We start from the raw sequence: 27,011 nt of genomic DNA on the forward strand, positions 1-27,011 counted from the left end.
AATAAGTCCAAATGGATCAATTGTAGTGGTCTAGTGGTGCTAATTTGATTTTTTGGTTTGAAACTAGTTTTTATTTGTTTACCTAGTTGACATGCATCACATACTTTGTCCTTAGTAAACTTCATATTTGGAATCCCTCGTACTAATTCTCTAGATGAGATCTTAGATATTAGTTTCATGCTTGCATGACCTAATCTCCTATGCCAAAGCCAAGCATCATCATTTAGAGCGGAGAAGCACATTTCATTACTTAGTTCATCAAGGTTGATGGTGTAGACATTATTTTGTTTTAATGCAATCATAGTCAAGTTATTATTTGGTTTTTCGATAATACACATATTTGATTCGAATCTAACGATATAACCTTTATCGCATAGTTGACTAATACTCAAGAGATTATGTTTCAATCCATCAACTAGTAAAACATCATCAATGGAAAAACTAAATTTGTTACCAATAGTTCCCTTGCCAATGATTTTGCCTTTGTTGTTGTCTCCGAAGGTGACGTACCCTTCTTCTTTGCTAGTGAGCATAGAGAAATGAGATGGATCTCCAGTTATATGTCTTGAGCATCCACTATCGAGATACCATCTCTTGCTCCTAGCTTGTGGGTTTGTCTATAAAAGAGGATGACTTTTAGGTACCCATTTGATTTTGGGTGCCTCAAAAATTGATCCACTAACTTTGTTATTTATTATTGAATCCTTTATAGTTCCTTTAGAAACCCATATTAATTTTTGTGAACTAATTTTCCTAAATGGACATTTGTAGGCAATATGTCCGGATTTGCAACAGAAGTTGCATTTCATATAAGAGGAAACATGTAATGTAGGTCCTTTTATGAAAGTGGTAGGATTTTGATGTAATCCTTTTACAAATCCAATTCCATTTCTATTTGCGACGTGACCCTTGTGTGCAAGGATCATATCTAATCCTTTGCTACCAACCTTAAACTTGTTTAAGGTTTCTTTAAGAAGCAAATTTTTATTTTTTATTGCTTCTAAATGCTCACACTTAGAGCATGGAGGAGTTTGAAGACTATCAAACTTATCTTGTAGCAAAGCATGCTCTTTCTTTAAAATACTTAACTTCTTGCTAATAGTTCTACATTCATCAAATAATTCATGAAAAGCGATAGAGAGTTCTTCAAAAGATAAATCTTCATTAAATAAATCACATACCTCTCATTTCCACTTGCGAGGCCCCTCTTCGATGACGCTCCCACCTTCCACTAGCAAATCTCTTGAAAGGGAAGGGTAAATACCCCTCTTACAACTTTTACAAGCGGTTCACTCTCTTACAGATTTTTAGCAAGAAAGAAGGAGGTGAACACTAGCAAATTGAAAACAACACTAGCAATGACTCTTCTAAGACTTTTCTCTCAATCACTTGCTGCTCAAAAAGTTGTAATCTCAGCTGAGATTTGAGGGGTATTTATAGGCCTCAAGAGGATTCAAATTTGGGCTCCAAATTTGAATTCTCGTTGGGTTTCCGATGCTGGCGGTGCCACCGCCTGTCAGTGGCGGTGCCACCGCCTGTCATTGTCAGACATTGACAGTGCTGGGCGGTGCCACCGCCAGACCCTTCGGTTCACTTGTTGGGCTTCAAATTTAGCCAAAACCAAGTCTAATTTTGGGCCCAATTGGCCCCTAACCAGGATATAGGATTATCTCCTAATCCTAATCCTAATTACAAGTGAACTACATAACAAAACACATCCTAAGCAAGTTTTCAACCGCGAACGTCGAGTCTTGTTCCGGCGAGCTTTCCGACGAACTTCTTCCGACGGTCTCCTAGCAAGCTCCCGAACTTGTGATGACTTTAACGAGTAGCCGAGCCTTCTCGGTGATCTCCGTGAACCTCCAACGATCTCTTCGGCGAACTTCCGAAAATTCCGACAGGTTCCCGATTTCTTCTCGATTGGTTCCGGTAGCATCTCCGACGATTCTTCAGACTCTTAAACGTCAATCGAACTTGACTCCGGTATTATTGCTTTGTGTTTTCTAGTTATCGTAGTTACTCCTGCACACTTAACTCAATAATATGGATTAGATTAATTAACCCATCAATTGATTTTATCATCAAAATCCGAGATTCAACAATATCAAGTGGTTTCATCATCAAAATACCAGATTCAACAATGCAAAGGCTATGAATGCCTTATTTTGTGCACTTGATAAAAACGAGTTCAACCGTGTTTCGGTTTGTGAAACCGCATTTGATATTTGGCACACACTCGAAGTGACTCACGAAGGCACAAGTAGAGTGAAAGAGTCAAAAATCAATCTTTTGTTACATTCTTTCGAACTTTTTCGGATGAAACCGACTGAGACTATTGGCGACATGTTTACCCATTTCACGGATGTCGTCAACGGTCTAAAAGGACTCAGAAAAAGTTTTTCGGATTTTGAGCTCGTAAATAAGATTCTAAGATCCCTTCCTAAGAGTTGGGATCCTAAAGTCACTGCTATTCAAGAGGTGAAAGATCTAAACAACTTCCCTCTTGAAGAACTAATCGGGTCATTAATGACCTACGAGATGACTTGCAAAGCTCATGAAGAGCAAGAAGACATCCTTCCAAAGAACAGGAAGGATATGGCACTTAGAACTTCAGAAGACCACTTGAGAGAAAACTGAAGTGATGAGGACTGTGATGATGACTTGGCACTTCTAACAAGAAAATTTAAAAAATTCATTGAAAGAAACAAGTTTAAGAATGACACAAAAAATAAACTTGAACCCAAGAAGGACCAAGTTATTTGCTACGAGTGCAAAAAGCCGGGACACTACAAAAGTGATTGTCCCCAAGTCAAAAAGAGAACATCAAAGAAGAAGGCACTCAAAGCAACGTGGGATGACTCGAGCGCGTCCGAAGAAGAGGAGTCCAACACCGAGCAAGTTGCTCATTACGCCTTAATGGCCATCGGAGAGGAGGTAACGAATTTAATAGATGCAGATTTATCATTTGATGAATTATTAAATGCCTTCCATGACTTATTTGATGAATGCAAGATTATTAGTAGAAAATATAAATTGCTAAAAAAGGAGCATGATAGTCTTACTTGTAATTTCGATAAGTTAAAAACTAAATATCATGATAGTTTAGGTTCATGTATAAAATGCGATGATCTAGAAACTCTCCAAAAGGAAAACTTGCTACTTAAGGACACCTTGAAGAAATTCGAGGTTGGTAGCAAGTCCTTGAACATGATCCTTGCAAACAAGGGTCACGTTCCTAAAAGAAGTGGAATCGGATTTGTGAGAAGTCCTCACCAAAATCCAACCACCTTCATAAAAGGCCCCATCTTATATATTCGACACCAAAGCAAATGCAACTTTTGTTGCAAACTTGGACACAAAATGCATTATTGTCAATTCAAGAAAATTAACCTGAACAAATTAATTTGGGTTCCTAAAGGAACCATGATAAATTCTATGCAACATGATAAACATTGTAGATCTATTTTTGAGGCACCCAAAAGCAAATGGGTACCTAAAGATCATCCTTTCTTGTAGAAACCTATACCATCACAAGCTAGGAGCAAGAGATGGTACCTTGATAGTGGATGCTCAAGGCATATGACCAGAGATCCATCTCAATTCTCTAAGCTCACTAGCATAGACGAAGGCTATGTCACCTTCGGAGACAACAACAAGGGTAAAATCATTGGCAAAGAAACCATAGGTAACAAATCCAACTTCTTTATTGAAGATGTTTTGTTAGTTGATGGATTAAAACATAACCTCTTGAGCATTAGTCAATTATATGATAAAGGATATATTGTCAGATTCGAATCTAATGCTTGCATCATTGAAAAACCACACAAAAACACGTCTATGATTGCATTAAAACAAAATAACGTATACACTATTGACATCAATGATTTGTGTAATGAAATGTGTTTTTCGGTTTTGAATGAGGATACTTGGCTATGGCATAGAAGATTAGGTCATGCTAGCATGAAACTAATCACTCAAATATCATCTAAAGAACTTGTAAGAGGAATTCCTCATATCAAGTTCATCAAAGATAATGTATGTGATGCTTGCCAATTAGGTAAACAAATTAAGGGTAGTTTCAAATCTAAGCCTAGGAGGTAGCAAATGCGCCTTCGTCAAGCCTAGGAGGTAGCAAGTGCGCCTTCGTCATTGTGGATGACTATAGCAGATACACATGGACTTACTTCTTAAAACAGAAAAATGAATGCTTTAGATATTTTACCAAGTTTTGTAAACTTGTTCAAAATGAGAAGGGTTCTATGATTTCGTCAATTAGAAGTGATCATGGTGATGAATTTCAAAACCATGATTTTCAAGAATTTGGTGAACTCAATGGATACAACCATAATTTCTCTACTCCTAGAAATCCTCAACAAAATGGAGTAGTAGAAAGAAAAAATCGAAATTTACAAGAAATGACAAGAACCATGTTGAATGAACTTAGCCTACCCAAATATTTTTGGGCCGAAGCCGTAAACACTGCATGCTATATTTTGAATAGAGTTCTAGTAAGACCCTTACTCACCAAAACTCCCTATGAGTTATGGAACAACAAAAAACCCAATGTTTTATATTTTAAAGTCTTTGGGTGTAAGTGTTTTATCTTGAATGAAAAAGATAACTTAGGAAAATTTGATGCTAAATTCGATGAAGGAATCTTTCTTGGTTATTCTTTGGTTTCTAAAGCTTTTCGTATCTTCAATAAAAGAACTTTAATTATTGAAGAATCCATTCATGTTGTCTTCAATGAGATTTCCGAAATAAGGAAAAATGATTTTGATGATGATGTTAATTTTGATTCCTTGAATTTAAATGAAACCCCGTCTCCAACTAGCAACTTGGATGAATCCACTTCCGAAACATCCTTACCCAAGGATTGGAAGTATGTAGATGCTCATCCTAAGGAGCTAATCTTAGGAGACACAACAAAGGGGGTTCAAACATGTTTTTCTCTTAAAAATTTTTGTTATAACGTCGCTTTTCTCTCCTAAATTGAACCCAAATGTGTTGACGAAGCCATGAAAGATGATTCATGGATTATCGCAATGCAAGATGAATTAAATCAATTTGAGAGAAATGAGGTGTGGAAGCTTGTTCCTAGGCCAAATGACCATTTAATTATTGGTACTAAATGGGTTTTTAGAAACATATAAGATGAATATGGTATTGTGGTTAGAAACAAGGCTAGATTAGTGGCCAAAGGTTTCAACCAAGAAGAAGGTATCGATTACGAAGAAACCTTCGCTCCTGTGGCTCGATTAGAAGCCATAAGGATGCTCCTTGCCTACGCTAGTAGTAATAATTTTAAGTTGTTTCAAATGGATGTTAAAAGCGCTTTTCTTAATGGCTTTATTTCCAAAGAAGTCTATGTTGAACAACCTCCTGGATTTGAAAATAATAGCCTCCCTAATCATGTGTTTAGATTAACTAAAGCTCTCTATGGTTTAAAACAAGCTCTGAGGGCTTGGTATGAGAGACTTAGTTCTTTTCTTATTGAAAATAATTTCACAAAAGGCAAGGTTGATACTACATTGTTCATCAAGAATTTTGAAAATAATTTTCTCATTGTTTAGATTTATGTTGATGATATTATCTTTGGTTCTACGAATGAATCTCTTTGTGAATCTTTTGCTAAAACTATGAGTCTTGAATTTGAAATTAGTTTAATGGGAGAATTAACATTCTTCTTAGGCTTACAAATCAAACAACTAAGCAATGGCATCTTTATTAGTCAAACTAAATATGCTATGAATTTGCTAAAAAAGTTTAATATGAATAGCTCAAAAGCTATTAACACTCTTATGAGCACCTCCACTAAGTTAGAAATTGATGAAAGTGGAGAAAGTTTCGATCAAAAAACTTATAGGGGCATGATAGAAAGTTTACTTTACCTCACTACAACTAGACCAGATATCATGTTCAGTGTAGGACTTTGTGCTAAATTTCAATCAAACCCTAAGATATCTCATCTCAAAGCAGTTAAAAGAATACTTAGATATCTTAATGGTACCACAAATCTAGGATTATGGTACCCAAAATCAGAGAATCTTGAGTTAATTGCTTATGCTGATGTAGACTTTGCTGACTGTAGACTAGATAGAAAAAGCACATCAGGAACATGTCAATTTTTAGGACATGCTCTTGTTTCCTGGTCATCTAAGAAACAAAACTCGGTTGCACTATCAACAACCGAAGCTGAATATATTGCAGCAAGTGCATGCTATGCACAAGTTGTATGGATGAAAAACACCTTAGAAGATTATAAAGTTCATCTTAAAAATATTCCCATTAAATGTGATAACACAAGTGCAAAATGCTTAACGAAGAATCCTATATAACACTCAAGAACAAAACATATTGATATTAGACATCACTTTATACGAGATCATGTTACTAATCATGATGTAATCATAGAGTTCATTGATACTAAACATCAGCTAGCTGATATTTTTACAAAACCTCTAAGTGAAGAACAATTTGATTTCATAAGAAGATAATTTATTGTGCCAAGGATATCGGAATTGCGGAGTCAACAGGCCGATTGGGCAATAGGCTGCAGGAGAGGATGATGCGTCGAAGAATCGGACGAAGCGTCGAGGGACCAATGACATGCCGGACAACTTGGTTAATTGCTTAAGATTAATTGTCTCGATTGAAGTTTTATTTTAAGTGTGCAGGATTAACTACGATGGTAGAAAGACATGCAGTAGGAGTTGCGTCGGAGTCAAGACAATGATCACGTTGGGAGTTCGAGAGTTCGACGGAAGTTCGGACAATCGTCGGAGGTTCTACGGGAACAAATCCGAGAAGTCCATAAGCTTGCCAAAGAAGCTCGTCGGAACTCGCCAAGTGGATTGTCACAAGTCCAGGAGTTTGCCGGAAGTTCGCAGGAGCATCACCGAGGGTTCATCGGATGATCGACGGAAGTTCGCCGGAAGCTCGCTGGAAGAAGCGATTGACGCACCTGAGCAAGTTGCAGTAAATGTCTTAGAAAATATCGTAGTTAGCACAATGATTAAGTTGGAAATGGGAGGTGATCCCATTAACTTAATCTTGGGGCAATTGAGCCCTTGAAAAACCCAAATTGGGCCGAATGGATCAACTCATTGAAAGGGAATGTTGATGTGTCCGAATACATAAACTAGTTAAAATTATTTTTCGGACTTTATTGAATGATCAAATCACTTGATTGTCATTACATGCCTAAATAATATGTTGGAAATTATGTGTTGAATACAAAAATTTCCATAATAATAAGCATGTTTTGTCTTCATGATTGTATTTGAAAATCTATAGCATAGTCTTGTCCGAATGCATGAAAGTGTTAATTTCATTTTCGGATTCGCTTAACAATTGGTATCCTAACAATCGGATTTTCTCATACACTTATGAAAAATATTTTTCTGAAATGGATTTGATGAAATGATTCCTGCTTATAAATTCTATCTTGAAATATGGATGATAGTGTTTTTACTTGCAAAGATTTGTTTCACATACATATCTTGATCCTTGTAAAAATGAAGCATGATTTAATCTCTCATCGATTTTAACTTCACTCAAAGTAAAATCACAAATAGCCTTCCTCCTTCATGCAAAAAGATTATAACAAATAAAAAGGAAGAAGTATTCAAAGCAATCTACATATCATGCTTTCCTTTATATGCTTGTATAATTGATTTCCTATCACTTACTATTGGAAAATAACATGTAAAGGCATGAACAACTATCACACTTATGCTCAAAATTTACTTATATTGTTCTCCTGGTATCACAATTACCACACTTTTTGTTGATGACAAAGGGGGAGAAATATATGAGTATTAATGCCATGATTGCATCACCAAGAGATATATGAATTGATGCTATGATTGCTATAATTTGCATTATGCCTTGTTTGTATCATGTAATGATATCAAAATCTTACTTCGCAGTTTTACATGTTGATATCTTACAATATGATGAATTGCTACTATTACCATCATTCAAACTTGTTATGTAAAATTTGAAAATGAATGTCAAGCCTTGACATCATCTTCAGAGAGAAACATCATGATGGGAATCATGATGGGAGTATTGATAAGTTTAAATAATTTTAACTTATCAATATGTCTCTTGAATTCAAAGGTTTTGAATTCAAGAATGACTTATCTCAAGTATGGCATATAGACAGGGGGAGTTAAGGTTAACTCCATTATCAATTGATTGTCATCATAAAAAAGGGGGAGATTGTTGAATCTCGGATTTTGATGATGAAGTCAATTGTCATTTGTTATCTAATCTATATGTTGAGATAAGTGTGCAGGATTAACTACGATGAAAATAAGATATGTAGCAGGAGTTACGCCGGAGTCAAGACAATGATCATGTTGGGAGTTCGAGAGTTCGACGGAAGTTCGGACAGTCATCGGAGGTTCTGCGGGAACAAATCCGAGAAGTCCAAGAGCTTGCCAAAGAAGCTCGTCGGAACTCGCCAAGTGGATCATCGCAAGTCCAGGAGTTTGCCAGAAGTCCGTAGGAGCATCACCGAGGGTTCATCGGATGATCGACGGAAGTTCACCGGAAGCTCGCCGGAAGAAGCGATTGACACACCGGAGCAAGTTGCAGTAAATATCTTTGGAAATATCATAGTTAGCACAATGATTAAATTGGAAATGGGAGGTGATCCCATTAACTTAATCTTGGGGCAATTGGGCCCCTGAAAAACCCAAATTGGGCCGAATGGATCAACCCATTCGGACCCTGATTTCTGCCAAGCGGTTGAACCGCCCAAGCCAAGTGGTGGCACCGCCTGGGCTCAGTCTCCGAGCGAGACTGGGCGGTGCAACTGCCTTAGTCAAGCGGTGGCACCACTTGAGATCGGTCTTCGAGCTCTGGCATGAGGTGCAACCGCCCCTGACAGGAGGTGGCACCGCCCAGAGGCTCAGTCTACGAGCTCTGCCAGGCGGTGCAACCGCCAGATCCCGGAATTCCAGGAATTGACAGTTTTGAGCTCCAAATTCAAACTGGGTTGGGGCCTATAAATACCCCACCCTTTCAGCACTGAAAGGGCACCTAGAAACCACCGAAATTCTGATTTTACTTTGTGATTTTTAGAGCTCAAAAGTGTTGTAAGAGTTGAAAGTTCTTCTTCCTCTTTTCTTCCAAGTTCTAATCTGTTAAGAGAGGAAAGGAAATTCTGTAAGGGTTGTCTCCTAAGCTCGTCAAAAGGAGTGAAACTGTAAAAGGGTGGTTGGCCTTCGCCTATTAAAGGAAGGCCTCTAGTTGACGTCGGTGACCTCGTCGGTGGAGGAAGCCAAAAGTGGAGTAGGGCAAGATTGACCGAACCACTCTAAATCTCGGTTTGCATTTACTTTGATCATCTTATCCTTACTACAAATCTCCTCAAAAGCTTACTGCATTCTGCGCATATTCGATCGGGTTTCAAGCTTTGCACTTTCCGAATCGGCGTTTAGACGTAAATCAGTTTTATCGTACGATCATCATATTTCAGTTTGCGCTTACGTTTTAATTTCTATCATAACTGCAAACTGCCTTTATATCCTTGCTTTAACTGCATCTCACTTAATCAAGTGATTTACGAATAAGCATTTAGACGTAAATCAGTTTTTTCGTACGAATATCATATTTTAGTTTGCGCCTACTATCTGATTTGAACCATAAGTGCAAACTGCATTTATATCTTTGCTGCATCTCGCTTAATCAAAAGTTAAAGTGATTTACGAATCGGCTTTCTTACTGAAATCACTTTTATCGTACGAACACTTTTTTAATCATTGAAAGTTTTCCGCTGCACTAATTCACCCCCCCCCCCCCCCCTCTTAGTGCTCTTGATCCTAACAGAGGGTTGATGGATGGCTGTGGAAGGGCAGCGAGACGCCAAGAACGCTGCTCTGATATCAGGTGTTAGAACCCTTGCATATTCTAAACTTAGGATTGATCTCTTTAGGGGATCGGCCTCCTTGAAACTCTATAGGGGTTCCTCCCTCCAAGTTGCTGCTCAAAGGCTGCAGAAAAGATTCATCTATTGCTTATGAAAAGAGGAGGAATACATGGCTATTTATAGGGCTTCTAAACCCTAACTCCTAATAGGATTTCTAACTCAAGGCTCCTACTTCTAACCAACTCCTAATAGGACTCCTACTTAAGACTCCTATTCCCTTACAACTCCTAATTCTTCTCTAAGAAATAACCTCCTAACCCTAGTTGGCCTCTTCACCTCTTTAATAAGAGTCGGCTTAGGTAGGTTTTACATGAATGTCCCTTTCAATTAGGACTCTCCTAGCTAGAGTCCTAACACATCCTAATCATTGGGAATGATATAGGAATGGTCTCCACAGTAAAGGCTTAGCTATCTAGATACTTTTCCATGAAGGACTTATGAGAAGCATCCTACATATTAGAAATTCAGATCTATAGAGATAGGTCTAAGACGATGCTTAGCTTATCCCAATCTAGGTACACAAACACCATTGTCAAAAGGTTTGGCATGAAAAATTTTAAAAAAGGTCTCATAACGATGAAACATGGGATATCATTTTCAAGGAGTATGTGCCCAAAGACTCCTGAAGAAAAGACAAACATTGATAGGATACCCTATGCCTCAGTGATAGGATCTATTATGTATACTATTCTATGTACTAAGCTTGATATAGCACATGCTTTGAGTATCACGAATAGGTATCCGATGGATCCAAGCTTGGAGGACTAGAAAGCAATAAAGTATATCCTTAAGTACTTAAGAAAGACTAAGGATCTTTTAATAGTATATAGAGAAAGTAGCCTCAGGGTTGGGGGCTACATAGACTCGAGCTTCTAGTCCGATGTTGATAATAGCAAGTTTAATTAAGGGCATATGTTCACCCTGTATAGAGTAGTATGCTGGAAGAGTTCCAAGTAAGACACTACTACCGACTCGACCACAAAGGTGGAGTATATTGCTGCAGTAGAGGCAATAAAGGAGAGAGTTTAGATGAAGAAGTTCATCATAGATTTGGGAGTCATGTTGGGTAGCAAGGAGCCGATTCCCTTGTAATACGACAACTACGGGGTGATTACTCAACTAAGGGAACCCAAGTCTCATCAGAAGTGTTATGAGGAGGTTCCAACTTATTAGAGATATCATGGCCCGAGGAAATATAGTAGTGGAAAGAGTTTCATCCAAAAATAACATCGCAGATCCACTAATAAAGTCGTTATCTCATATTATCTTTGAGTAAGGGTTTAATGGGGATCAAACACAAAGGATATTAGCTTTACGTCAAGTGGGAGATTACTAGTTATAGGTGCCCTACAAGCCAATCACGTGAGTGATGGCATGTGTGACATGGCACACAGTCTTTTTGCTTGTTATTATTATGACATTTTCTCACTTTATATTGTTTGATGCATAAATATATTATGATATCCATGGATCTGTGCAATAGGAATCAGATTGTGATGAGATCACGATAATAAGATCAATTCATCTTTAAACACATATCCTAAATAATCCTAGTCATAGGTTACTCGAGAGGGACATCGAGATAACCGAATAAACTGGTGTGTTGTATACTTATCCATATGATGGAGGTGGCTAGTCTCGTAGCTGCTCGTGTAGGGACACTAGGGCTACCGTGCAGTTACTCATTAGAGAATGAGTTCACTAATTAATCTGCTTATGGAATGTTAAATAGTTTATAATACCTCATTGTTAGACAACGATTCTATCGTCCTAGTGACGTACCTAGTTCTTAGACTTGAGATACCAAGGATGTCCTGTATGATTACTCCACTCTTTGATATCATACTTATAGGTTTAGAAGTTCCAAATCTAGTATAACCGGTCATCTTGAGTGGTAGCCAACCTTACAAGAGCTATTGAGTGTCGATAGAGGATTATCCACTCTCGGTATCATGAGAGGAATATCTCATATGTTCTTACTCAAACAAATCCTTGGCCAAGGTCATTCAGATTGAGAGAGAAAAAGTTTTCCGAGAGAATCCAATTAGAGTGAGACTCGAGGAAAACTATATGGGCCTGACAACAACATACCTAATATATCATCTCTAGGATATTAGATGGATAAGGGACTATAGGTATATGATAACTGAGGATAGATATGTCTAAAGGATTGGATCCCCCTGTATCGTCTAGGGACTATGGCGTAGTGGCCTAATACGTCCATATTCGATAATTCGAGTGAATTATTATGGAGATAATAATTCACTGAGCCAGAAGGAGTTCTGACAAGTATGATTTATAGTTAGTTTAATATTGGACCTAGAGGGTTACACACATATAGTAGGTGTTACGACGAGTAGAGGCTTGAATATGAGATATTTGTCGGAGCCTCTATCTTATTGGATATCCAATAAGCCCCTGAATTATTGGATCCTATGGATGAGATCCAATAAGAGCCAATAAGAGATTATTGGATAGAGATCCACTAATCTAAGAGGCTTGGGTAGTTGGATAGAAATCCAATACTCGATAGGGCAAGATCCATTAGGGTTAAGTTAACAAGGGGTCTCCATAAATAGGAGAGAACCAAAGGGCCATAGGTTGGGCTTCTTGGTTGCCACCTCCTATTCTCCTCTCCCATTCTCCTCCTTAGATAGCAAGTGTAGAGATTTGGGCAGTGATTTGATGAACGTCTTCATAGCCCTTGCCGTGTGGATCACCACTAGAGTGGAGGACGCTTGACCTCCTTCATCATCTCCTACAAATTTATAGAAATTCAGAGATATATGATCTCCCTCGGTAACATAATTATCTCATACATGGTTTTTAATTTTTTAGGTTTTTACGCACCAATCTTCGTACAACGATGAACATCTTTTAGGAAACTTGAGGTTTTTGTTTTATGTTCTTCTGCTGCGTATGTGATATCGCCCCTAGATTTCCCTACAATGGTACTCATGCTTTAGGAAGGGGTAAATGAGGATGAGATCACTCGCTATATGAAGTACATAGATGACTCCACTCTTGCTTAGTATTACATATTGCGCTCCATGACTCCCGAATTATAGAGACAACATGAAAAGATGAAAGTCAAATCCATTCTCCTACATATCTGCAACGTATTTGTCGAACAAGGAAAGACTCAGCGATATGAGATATCCAAAAGTCTTTTCTACGCTAGAATGATTGAGGGGACACTAGTTTAAAACCATATCCTTAAGATGATTGAGTGGATAGAGAAACTCACGAGTCTAGGAATAGTCATAGAGGATAACCTATATATGAATTTTTTGCTTCAGTCCCTACCAAACTCCTTTTCTCAATTCAATATAAATTTTAACATAAGCAAGCTTAAGGTGACTCTCCCTGAACTGCTCAATATGTTGAGGGAGGTTGAGAGTACAATCATGAAAGAGAAGCCAATTCTTTATACTAGTGAGACCAGAAAGAAAAGGAAGACAAAGAAGTCTCTTAAGAAGGGCAAGGGCAAGGGCAAGCCAAGCAAAACAAAAGATTGCTAAGAAAGACCCAAGCAAAGACAAGGGCTAGTGCTTCAACTACGGTAAAGACGGGTATTGAAAGAGGAACTACAAAGAGTACCTTGTAGAGAAGGCAAAACAAAAGCTTATAGAAGCTTCAAGTACATTCATGATCAGTCTTCATTTATCAGATTCTTATGATAATACATGGGTCTTAGATACCAATAGTGCTTATCACATCTATAATTTGTTGTAGGTTCTAGAAAGTCCCAAGAGATTAGCAAGAGGCAAGATAGACCTTAAGATGGGTAATGAAGCAAAAGTTACTGTAATGGTTGTTGGCGAGGTTACCCTACATTTGCATGGTGAAGCTACTATTGCATTAGATATATATTATCTCATTCCTTCTAGTATTAAAAATATTATTTTCATTTCAATTTTGACAGTTAATGGATATAAATTAGCTTTTAAGAACAATAGTTGTTCAATTATATTGGATGATAAGATCATCAATAGAGAAATATTGCATAATGATTTATTTATGCTAGATATTGCTCTATATATCATAAATATAAGTATATTTAAGAGGAAATAAGATAAGGTGAACAGTGTGTACCTATGGCATTGTAGGCTAGGTCACATCTGCCGAATCTCGAATTTTGATGATGAAGTCAATTGTCATTTATTATCTAATCTATACGTTGAGATAAGTGTGCAGGATTAACTACGATGAAAATAAGATATGCAACAAGAGTTACACCAGAGTCAAGACAATGATCACGTTGGGAGTTCGAGAGTTCGACGGAAGTTCGGACAATCGTCGGAGGTTCTGCGGGAACAAATCCGAGAAGTCCATGAGCTTGCCAAAGAAGCTCGTCGGAACTCGCCAAGTGGATCGTCGCAAGTCCAGGAGTTTGTCGGAAGTCCGCAGGAGCATCACCGAGGGTTCATCGGATGATTGACGGAAGTTCGCCGGAAGCTCGCCGGAAGAAGCGATTGACGCACCGGAGCAAGTTGCAGCAAATGTCTTAGGAAATATCGTAGTTAGCACAATGATTAAGTTGGAAATGGGTGGTGATCCCATTAACTTAATCTTGGGGGCAATTGGGCCCCTGAAAAACCCAAATTGGGCCGAATGGATCAACCCATTCGGACCCTGATTTCTGCCAAGCGGTTGAACCGCCCAAGCCAGGCGGTGGCACTGCTTGGGCTCAGTCTTCGAGCGAGACCGGGCGGTGCAACCACCCTAGCCAAGAGGTGGCACCGCTTGGGCTTGGTCTCCGAGCTCTAGCTGAGCGATGCAACCGCCTTAGTCAGGCGGTGGCACCGCCTGAGCTCGGTCTTCGAGCTCTGGCAGGGAGGTGCAACCGCCCCTAACAGAGGTGGCACCGCCCAGAGGCTCAGTCTTCGAGCTCTGCAAGGCGGTGCAACCGCCTCAGTCAGGCGGTGCAACCGCTAGATCCCGAAATTTCAGGAATTGACAGTTTTGAGCTCCAAATTCAAACTGGGTTGGGGCCTATAAATACCTCACCCATTCAGCACTGAAAGGGCACTCAAAACACACCGAAATCCAAATTCAAATTGGGTTGGGGCCTCTTTTCTTCCAAGTTCTGATCCTTAAAGAGAGGAGAGAAAATTCTGTAAGGGTTGTCTCCTAAGCCCGTCAAAAGGAGTGAAACTGTAAAAGGGTGGTTGGCCTTCGCCTATTGAAGGAAGGCCTCTGGTTGACGTCGGTGACCTCGTCGGTAGAGGAAGCCAAAAGTGGAGTAGGTCAAGATTGACCGTACCACTCTAAATCTTGGTTTGCATTTATTTTAATCATCTTATCCTTACTGCAAATCTCCTCAAAAGCTTACTGCATTCTGCGCATATTTGATCGGGTTTCAAGCTTTGCACTTTCCGAATCGGCGTTTAGACGTAAATCAGTTTTATCGTACGATCATCATATTTCAGTTTGCGTTTATGTTTTGATTTCTATCATAACTGTAAACTGCCTTTATATCCTTGCTTTAACTGCATCTCGCTTAATCAAGTGATTTACGAATCAGCATTTAGACGTAAATCAATTTTTTCGTACGAATATCATATTTCAGTTTGCGCCTACTATCTTATTTGAACCATAATTGCAAACTGCACTCATATTTTTGCTGCATCTTGCTTAATCAAAAGTTAAAGTGATTTACGAATCGGCTTTCTTACTGAAATCACTTTTATCATACGAACACTTTTTTAATCGTCGAAAGTTTTTCGCTGCACTAATTCACCCCCCCCCCCCCCCCTCTTAGTGCTCTTGATCCGAACAATTGGTATCAGAGCGGGGTTAACTCTCAAACGGATTAAAACCCAAGAGAGATGGCATACGCCAGAAACCAAGAGGGCCATTCTATTACACGTCCACCCATGTTCAATGGGACGGACTACACCTATTGGAAGACCCGAATGAGGATTTTTCTTATTTCTATGGATTTTGAACTTTGGAATCTTGTCGAAAATGGATTTTCAAAGTCTTCTCTTCCAATGATTGATTAGAATGAATTGGAGAAGAAGGCTTTCGCTCTTAATGCAAAGGCTATGAATGCCTTATTTTGTAGGCTTGATAAAAATGAGTTCAACCGTGTTTCGGTTTGTGAAACCACATTTTATATTTGACACACACTCGAAGTGACTCACGAAGGCACAAGTAGAGTGAAAGAGTCAAAAATCAATCTTTTGTTACATTCTTTCGAACTTTTCAGGATGAAACCGAGTGAGACTATTGGTGACATATTTACCCGCTTCACGGATGTTGTCAACAGTCTAAAAGGACTCGGAAAATGTTTTTCGGATTTTGAGCTCGTAAATAAGATTCTAAGATCCCTTCCTAAGAGTTGGGATCCTAAAGTCACTGCTATTCAAGAGGCGAAAGATCTAAACAACTTCCCTCTTGAAGAACTAATCGGGTCATTAATGACCTACGAGATGACTTCCAAAGCTCATGAAGAGCAAAAAGACATCCTTCCAAAGAACAGGAAGGATATGGCACTTCGAACTTCTGAAGACCACTTGAGAGAAAACTCAAGTGATGAGGACTGTGACGATGACTTGGCACTTCTAACAAGAAAATTTAAAAAATTCATTAAAAGAAACAAGTTTAAGAATGACAGAAAAAATAAACTTGAACCCAAGAAGGACCAAGTTACTTGCTATAAGTGCAAAAAGCCGGGACACTATAAGAGTGATTGTCCCCAAGTCAAAAAGAGAACATCAAAGAAGAAGACACTCAAAGCAACATGGGATAACTCGAGCGCGTCCGAAGAAGAGGAGTCCAACACCGAGCAAGTTGCTCATTACGCCTTAATGGCCATCGGAGAGGAGGTAACGAATTTAATAGATGCAGACTTATCATTTGATGAATTATTAAATGCCTTCCATGACTTATTTGATGAATGCAAGATTATTAATAGAAAATACAAATTGCTAAAAAAGGAGCATGATAGTCTTACTTGCAATTTCGATAAGTTAAAAACTCAATATCATGATAGTTTAGGTTCATGCATAAAATGCCATGATCTAGAAACTCTACAAAAGGAAAACTTGCTACTTAAGGACACCTTGAAGAAATTCGAGGTTGGTAGCAAGTCCTTGAACATGATCCTTGCAAACAACGGTCACGTTCCCAAAAGAAGTGGAATCGGATTTGTGAGAAGTCCTCACCAAAATCCAACCACCTTCATAAAAGGCCCCATCTTACATGTTTGACACCAAAGCAAATGCAACTTTTGTTGTAAACTTAGATACAAAACGCATTATTGTCCATTCAAGAAAATTAGTCTGAACAAATTAATTTGGGTTCCTAAAGGAACCATGATAAATTCTATGCAACATGATAAACAATGTAGATCTATTTTTGAGGCACCCAAAAGCAAATGGGTACCTAAAGATTATCCTTTCTTATAAAGATATAAAACATCTTAAGCTGCGAGCAAGAAATAATATCCTGCTCTTTGGATTCTCGATATTCATGACCCGAGATCCAAAAAGAACTCGCGATGTTCTCTAGCCTAAATAATAGAAGAGGATTAGAAAATTAAAATTACAAATGCGATATAGATACAATCCTATTTGATCTCTCAGAATTGGAAACCCATGATTCTCACTTCACATATCCTTTAGATTTTCGAACTCATTGATTTCATCCGTTCGTTACTTTCAAATCCAACTATATCATGAACTTACTAAGTTTGTCAAGAACTTGCAAGGCTTACCAACCTGAATAATCTGTCACAAACATGTGCACGACACTTAGAGTATGCACGTCATAAGATCTATCTTGATCATGCAAAATTTCTTATCTTACAATGAAAATTCTTACAGAATTACGTAAGTAAAGTTGATTGATGTGAATGAAAATTTTTCTTAAGTCAAAAACATTCAAATCAGATCACACTGTAGTCAGAACAAGTGCTCACCGCCTGCAGGCAGTGGCACCGCCCCAACTGAAGGTAGCACCTCCGGCTGTCACATGTTGCAAGCGGTTGCACCACCCCAGCCAGCGGTGCAACCGCCCACAATTCTGCCTCTTTTTAACCCGAGCAAGGGCCGGCGGTGGAACCGACCCCAACTCACTCCCTTCCCCTCTTTACTCTTCCAAAGCTTCGCCACCTCCATTTCAACCCTCATAGCATCCCAAATACTCCTCATTTTGAAGCAAAAGATCAACAATCTCTCCTTCTATTGAAGATCTCACTAAGGTATTCTCTAAGAACCCCTTAAATTCTGTTTTTGATTCATTTACTCTTGCTCATTACTATCCTCTTAAATAGTAGTAGTTATGGGGTCTAGAAAATCCTCAAGGGACAAAGGGAAGAGGAGATTAGTGGAAGATTTTGATCTTACCCTTTTCGATTCAAAATATCATGCTGAAAAGTTTTCCTCTTTCGAACTTAGGAGTGTCAATAAGGGAAAACATGTAGATTTAAATGAACTAAGAGACTTAGAGACAATCCAATGGTTTGCAAACTTAGATCTACTCCCTATTTTATAAATTAGTGAACCCATCTATCCAAGACTTGTTAGATTGTTTTACAATAATATACAAGTAGATGAAGAAGAAAGAATATCTACCTATCTCTTAGGACAACACATCTCCATTACGGATAAATTCATTTGCGATATAATAGGCATTCCCATAAAAAATAGAGGACTTTACTTTAGAGGATCATGGGATGATGAAATTGTTGGGACAACATATGTTGAAGCCTTAGGAATAATTTTTGCCAATCCCAACTTAGCATTTGTTCCTAAAAGTTATGAACATCTACTGCCACTAAACACTAAGGTACTTCATCATATCCTAACTAGCATCATTCTCCCTAAACAATACCATCATGATGAAGTAAGCCAAATAGAATTAGGAACTATGTATTGGATCATGAAAGGACATGACATCTGTCTTGGTTATCTTATCCAGCAAAACATGTTAGAACTATCTAAGAAAGACATGATGCTTCCATATGGTGATATAATCACTAGAATACTGAAAGCCTACGATATTCCAATACCACCGGAAGAAGAAGTAATAAAAGTAGATAGGTTTAGCATAATAAATAAAAATCGACTTCACCGATTAAGATGTGTTTATAGAAACGGTAACTGGGTTAGAATGCCTAGAAGAACTGATCCCCCTCAACCTGAACCAGAACCGGAAACACCAGTCTTTAGGGATACTCAATCTCCTCCGATCTGTCCCTTTGAGGAAACACATTCATTTGAGCAAGCTCCTGCATCATCTGTCGAAGATATTGGGATTCGGATAGACCGATTTGAACAAAGACAAGAACGGCTTGAATATCGACAAGATCAAATCCTATTTGAGCTGCAGCAAATTCATCGACAATTTAACTCTTTATTTAGGCATTTTAATTTTCCACCTCCTGAATGAGCTTATATGTATTGTAAACTCTTTATGTTACTCACTATGATCACAATACCCTGTGCCTTGATCTTTGATATGGTTACCTGATGTATTTATTTGTGAGCAGAGTTACAAACATCACTCATTGTTTAATCTCGTTACTCACTGTCGGATTTTACATTGAAACTAAATGTTTTTATAACCACCTAGAAAACCTTGTGTCTTGGTTTCCATGATAAATATGATTTGAGAAAATGATATACCAATGCAGTTGATGCGTCATATTGCCATAATATTAAACATCAACTAGCTGATATTTTTACAAAACCTCTAAGTGAAGAACAATTTGATTTTATAAGAAGAGAATTAGGAATGTTGATGTGTCCGAATACATAAACTAGTTAAAATTATTTTTCGGACTTTATTGAATGATCAAATCACTTGATTGCCATTACATGCCTAAATAACATGTTGGAAATTATGTGTTGAATACAAAAATTTCCATAATAATAAGCATGTTTTGTCTTCATGATTATATTTGAAAATCTATAGCATAGTCTTGTCCGAATGCATGAAAGTGTTAATTTCATTTTCGGATTCACTTAACAATTGGTATCATAACAATCGGATTTTCTCATACACTTGTGAAAAATATTTTTCTGAAATTGATTTGATGAAATGATTCCTGCTTATAAATTTCATCTTGAAATATGGATGATAATGTTTTTACTTGCAAAGATTTGTTTCACATACATATCTTGATCCTTGTAAAAATGAAGCATGATTTAATCTCTCATCGATTTTAACTTCACTCAAAGTAAAATCACAAATAGCCTTCCTCCTTCATGCAAAAAGATTATAACAAATAAAAAGGAAGAAGTATTCAAAGCAATCTACATATCATGCTTTCCTTTATATGCTTGTATAATTGATTTCCTATCACTTACTATTGGAAAATAACATGTAAAGGCATAAACAACTATCACACTTATGCTCAAAATTTGCTTATATTATTCTCCTGGTATCACAATTACCACACTTTTTGTTGATGACAAAGGGGGAGAAATATATGAGTATTAATGCCATGATTGCATCACCAAGAGATATATGAATTGATGCTATGATTGCTATAATTTGCATTATGCCTTGTTTGTATCATGTAATGATATCAAAATCTTACTTCGCAGTTTTACATGTTGATATCTTACAATATGATGAATTGCTACTATTACCATCATTCAAACTTGATATATTTGAAAATGAATGTCAAGCCTTGACATCATCTTTAGAGAGAAACATCATGATGGGAATCATGATGGGAGTATTGATAAGTTTAAATGATTTTAACTTATCAATATGTCTCTTGAATTCAAAGGTTTTGAATTCAAGAATGACTTATCTCAAGTATGGCATATAGACAGGGGGAGTTAAGGTTAACTCCATTATCAATTGATCGTCATCATCAAAAAGGGGGAGATTGTGGAATCTCGAATTTTGATGATGAAGTCAATTGTCATTTGTTATCTAATCTATATGTTGAGATAAGTGTGCAGGATTAACTACGATGAAAATAAGATATGCAGCAGGAGTTGCCCCGGAGTCAAGACAATGATCATGTTGGGAGTTCGAGAGTTCGACGGAAGTTCGGATAGTCGTCGGAGGTTCTGAGGGAACAAATCCGAGAAGTCCATGAGCTTGCCGAAGAAGCTCATCGGAACTCACCAAGTGGATCGTCGCAAGTCTAGGAGTTTGCCGGAAGTCCGCAGGAGCATCACCGAGGGTTCATCGGATGATCGACGGAAGTTCGCCGGAAGCTCGCCGGAAGAAGCGATTGACGCACCGGAGCAAGTTGCAGCAAATGTCTTAGGAAATATCGTAGTTAGAACAATGATTAAGTCAGAAATGGGAGGTGATCCCACTAACTTAATCTTGGGGGCAATTGGGCCCCTGAAAAATCCAAATTGGGCCGAATGGATCAACCCATTCGGACCCTGATTTCTGCCAGGCAGTTGAATCGCCCAAGCCAAGCGGTGGCACCGCTTGGGCTCAGTCTCCGAGCGAGACTGGGCGATGCAACCGCCCTAGCCAAGAGGTGGCACCGCCTTAGTCAGGCGGTGGCACCGCCTGAGCTCGGTCTTCGAGCTCTAGCAGGAGGTGCAACCGCCCCTGACAAAGGTGGCACCGCCAAGAGGCTTAGTCTTCGAGCTCTACCAGGCGGTGCAACCGCCTCAGTCAGTCGGAGCAACCGCCAGATCCCGGAATTCTGGGAATTGACAATTTTGAGCTCCAAATTCAAACTAGGTTGGGGCCTATAAATACCCCACCCATTCAGCACTAAAAGAGCACTCAAAACACACCGAAATCCTGATCTTATTCTGTGATTCTTAGAGCTCAAAATTGTTGTAAAGGCCAAAAGTTCTTCTCCCTCTTTTCTTCCAAGTTATGATCCTTAAAGAGAGGAGAGAAATTCTATAAGGGTTGTCTCCTAAGCCTGTCAAAAGGAGTGAAACTGTAAAAGGGTGGTTGGCCTTCGCCTATTGAAGGAAGGCCTCTAGTTGACGTCGGTGGAGGAAGCCAAAAGTGGAGTAGGTCAAGATTGACCGAACCACTCTAAATCTCGGTTTGCATTTACTTTGAGCATCTTATCCTTCCTGCAAATCTCCTCAAAATCTTACTGCTTTCTGCACATATTCGATCGGGTTTCAAGCTTTGCACTTTCCGAATCGGCGTTTAGACGTAAATTAGTTTTATCGTACGATCATCATATTTCAGTTTGCGTTTACATTTTGATTTCTATCATAACTGCAAACTGCCTTTATATCCTTGCTTTAACTGCATCTCGCTTAATCAAGTGATTTATGAATCAGCATTTAGACGTAAATCAGTTTTTTCGTACGAATATCATATTTCAGTTTGCGCCTACTATCTAATTTGAACCATAACTGCAAACTGCACTCATATCTTTGCTGCATCTCGCTTAATCAAAAGTTAAAGTGATTTACGAATCGGCTTTCTTACTGAAATCACTTTTATCGTACGAACACTTTTTTAATCGTTGAAAGTTTTCCTCTGCACTAATTCACCCCCCCCCCCCTCTTAGGGCTCTTGATCCTAACAACATCCACGAAGGAAGAATCAAAAAGTTGTTGAAGGATGGATACTTAGATCCATTCAACTATGAGTCATTTGTAATTTGCAAGCCTATTCTTCATAGAAAGTTAACCAACTCTCTATTTAGTGGAACTGGAGATATAGCTACTATGTTGTTGGAACTCATACATAGTGATGTATGTGATCTCATGTCTACCTAGGCCATAAGAGATTATTCCTACTTCATTACATTCACTTATGACTTCTTTAGGTATGGACATGTATACTTGATAAAGTACAAATCCAAGGCCTTCGAGAAATTTAAGAAATATAAAAACAAGGTGAAAAACCATATTGAAAGGACTATTAAGTCTCTTTGATCAGATCGAGGATGTGAGTACTTGAGTACAAAGTTCACTCAATTCCTCAAGAGCAATGGGATTCTATCCCAATAGACACCTCCTTATGCACCTTAGCTCAATGGTGCATCAGAAAGGAGGAATTGCATGTTGTTAGATAAGGTACAGTCTATGATGAGTTTCGCCGATCTACCTATCTCATTCTAGGGATATGCCCTAGAGTCTGCAGCTTATCCTCTATATAGAAAAACAACTAAGTCGGTAATATCTACATCATATGAGATATAGAAAGGGAAGAAGACCGATCTTAAGATTATTAAGATTTGAGATTGCCTTACCCATGGTAAGAGACATAATCCTGATAAGTCGAAATCTAAGATGGAATGGTGCAAGTTCATACGATATCCAAGAAAATTTGTGGGTATGATTTCTATCACCTCAAAGACCAAAAGGTCTTTGTAGCTAAGAGGGCAGTGTTCCTTGAGAATGAACACATTCTTGGTGGAGACAATGGGAGCGTGATAGAGTTGAGCAAGGTTAGAGAACCTAGCTCAAGCACCATTCTATAGCCTAAGTCTACTTAGGTACTTAGCACACAAGTTTCAACTTTGCGTAGGTCTAACATAATGTTTGAAACCTATGAGATATGTGGGACATGTCAAAAGAGAAGATGTTGAGGATATTGATCCTTAGACCTATAAGAAGGCTATTACGAGTATAGACTCTGAGAAGTAGCAAGAAGCTATGAATTCTAAGATGGATTTCATGTACTCCAATAATGTTTGAAACCTAGTTGATGCACCTGAGGGTATCGCACCTATTGGTTACAAATAGATCTTCAAGAAGAAGATTAGAGTAGATGGAAAGGCGAAGACCTATAAAGCAAGGTTAGTAACTAAAGGGTATCATCAAAGGTAAGATATTGACTATGATGAAACATTATTAACTGTAGCCACATTGAAATCCATCGAATTCTATTGGCTATTGTAGCACATTATGACTATAAGATCTGGCAGATGGATGTGAAAATCATATTCCTCAATAGCAACCTCGATGAGGAGGTGCATACGATATAGCCTGAGGGATTCATATCCAAGGAGAGTCCAGATAAGGTATGTAGATTGCTTAAGTCCATCTATAGACTAAAATAAACTTCCCAAAGTTAGAACGAAGATGAGCCTTCTGTGTACAAAAAGGTAAGTGGGAGCACTATCACCTTCTTTGTGTTATAGATGGATGGCATTCGGATCATTATGAATGATGTAAGAATGCTCTCCACAATAAAGGCTTGGCTATCTAGATATTTCTCCATAAAGGACTTAGGGGAAGCGTCCTATATCTTGGGGATTTAAATCCATAGAGATAGATCCAAGAGGATGCTTTGCTTATCCTAAACTAGGTACATAGACATCATTGTCAAAAAGTTTGGCATAAAAAAATTCAAGAGAGGTCTCAAACCGATGAGATATGAAAAATTATTTTCTAAGAGGATATCCCCAAAGACTCTTGCAGAAAGGGCAGACATAGATAGGATACCCTATGCCTCAACGATAAGAAATATCATGTATGCTATGCTATGTACCAAACCTGATATAGCGCATGTTTAAAGTATTATGAGCATATATCAAGTGAATCCAGGTTTAGAACATTGGAAGGTAGTAAAATATATCCATAAGTACTTGAGAAGGACTAAAAATATCTTTTACTAGTATATGGAGGAAGTAACCTCAGGGTTGAGGGCTACAAAGACTCAAGTTTCTAATCCAATATCGATGATAGCAAGTCTAACTCAAGGTATGTGTTTATCCTAAATAGAGGAGCAGTGTACTAGAAGAGTTTCAAGTAAGATACTACTGCTAACTCAACCATATAGGTGGAGTATATTGCTATGGTAAAAGTAGTAAAGGAGAGAGTTTAGATAAAGAAGTTTATCAAAGATTTGGGAGTCGTGTTGGGCAACAAGGAGCCGATTCCCTTATATTATGATAACAAAGGGATAATTGCTCAAGCGAACGAACTTAAGTCTCATCAAAAGTCTAATCATGTTCTGAGTGTTGAATCTCGGATTTTGATGATGAAATTAATTGATAAATTATTGATTTAATCCATATGTTGAGAAGAGTGTTGCAGGATTAACTACAATAATAAATAAGGTATAAAGCAGATGTTGGGCTAGAGTCAAAGATCGGACAATTCATCGAAGATTCGAATGATGTGCCGGAAGCTCACCAAGAGTTCACCGGAAGCTCGTCGAGAGTTCGTCGGGAGTTCGCCGAGAGTTCATCGAGAGTTTACCGAGAGTTCATTGGGAGTTCGCCAAGAGTTCATCAAGAGATCATTGAAAGCATGCCAAGAGTTCATCAGAAGTTTGTCGAGACTTCGCCAAAAGAACAATTGACATACTAGACAAAGATTTCTTAGTTAATGCTTTAATTATCATAGTTAGAACTTAGATTAAGTTAGGATTAGGTGGTAATCCCACTAACTCAGTTAGAGGCCAATTGGGCCTGATTTAGGGCTATGTTGGGCCAGATGGAAGGCCCACTCGACCACTTGGATCCATGGCAGATGGTGGCACCGCCTAGGGTGGGTGGTGGAACTACTTAAGGCTCAGCCTCTTAGGTGGTCTGGGCAGTGGTACCGCCCAAATTGGGTAGTGGTACCATCGGCAATTAATGCTGCTAGGCAATGGTACCACTCTGTCAGGCGGTGGTACTGCCAAAGCCTAGTCTTCAAGGCTTTGTGAGGTGGTAGACCACCAGACTAGGCGATGGTACTACCCAATAATGGCGGTGGTACCGCTAGTACCTTGGAAATCTAGGATGAGACACTTTTTGGCTCTAATTTTAAAACCTTTGGGGACTATAAATACCCCACTTCTTTCTGCATGAGAGAGTAACAAAGTAGCAACAAAGTGTGAAAAAATCTTTAAGTGTTGAGGTATAAAAGGGTTGTAAAAGTGCTAAAAGTCCTCCTTCTCTTTCTTCAGCTTTGTAATCATTCGAGAAGAAGTGTGAGGCTTATAAGGGTTGTCTCATAAACTTGTGAAAAGGAGAAAGCTTTGTAAAAAGGTGGTTGGTCTTCGCCTATTGAAGAAAGACCATTGGTGCAATACGATTGACCTCGACGGAGGAGGAATCATAAGTGGACGTAGTTCACAACGACTGAACCACTATAGATTCGGTTTGTTCTTTCGTTACTACTTATTTTTATTACTTAGCTGCTTACTTAACTTTATATTTACTCTAAGTCATTACGGTCATTACTTTTCGATACGAGCTTTGTTGAAATGATTTTATTAAATGAGATTTTTCAAATCAACATAATTTTGCGTAAGCACTAATTCACACCCCCCCCCTCTTAGTGTCGTATTGATCCTAATAATTAGTATCAGAGCAAAGTTACTCTCAATTTGGTTTAAAACTCAAGAGAGATGCCTTTTATCGACAATCATGAGGGTCATTCTATCACATGTCCTCCTATGTTCAATGGAACGAACTAGACTTATTAAAAAACTAGAATGAGAATTTTCTTAATTTCTATAGATTTCAAGTTATAAAATATCATTGAAAATAGATTTCAAAAGTCTTCTCTTCCGATGAATGATTAGAATGATTTGGAGAAAACTTTCTCTTTGAACGCTAAAGCTATGAATGCTTTATTTTGTGCTTTGGATAAAAATGAATTCAATCGAGTTTTTATTTATGAAATAGCTTATGACATTTGGCATATACTTAAAATCACACACAAAGACACAAGTAGGGTTAAGGAGTAAAAAATTAATCTTTTAGTTTATAGTTATGAATTGTTTCGTATGAAACCAAGCGAGACCATTGGAGATATGTATACCTGGTTTACAAATGTTGTCAATGGTCTAAAAGTACTTAGTAAAAGTTTTTCTAATTTTGAAATCGTTAATAAGAGATTAAGATCCCTTCTAAAGAGTTAGGATCCTAAAGTAACCGCAATTCAAGAAGCCAAAGATTTGAATAACTTTCCACTCAAAGAACTTATCGGGTCTTTGATGACCTAAGAAATGACATGCAATGCATATGAAGAACTTGATAACAACATTCCAAAGAACAAGAATGATTTGATACTTAGAACTTAAGAAGATCACTTGAATGAAGACTCAAGTGATGATGATGATGATGATGACTTGGTACTTCTTACAAGAAAATTTAAAAAATTCATAAAAAGGAACAAAACTAAACTTGATATTAAAAACAAAAATGAACTTAAAAAGGACC

This window comes from Musa acuminata, chromosome BXJ3-9 (genome assembly GCF_036884655.1).
Source record: "Musa acuminata AAA Group cultivar baxijiao chromosome BXJ3-9, Cavendish_Baxijiao_AAA, whole genome shotgun sequence".
Taxonomy (NCBI): domain Eukaryota; kingdom Viridiplantae; phylum Streptophyta; class Magnoliopsida; order Zingiberales; family Musaceae; genus Musa; species Musa acuminata.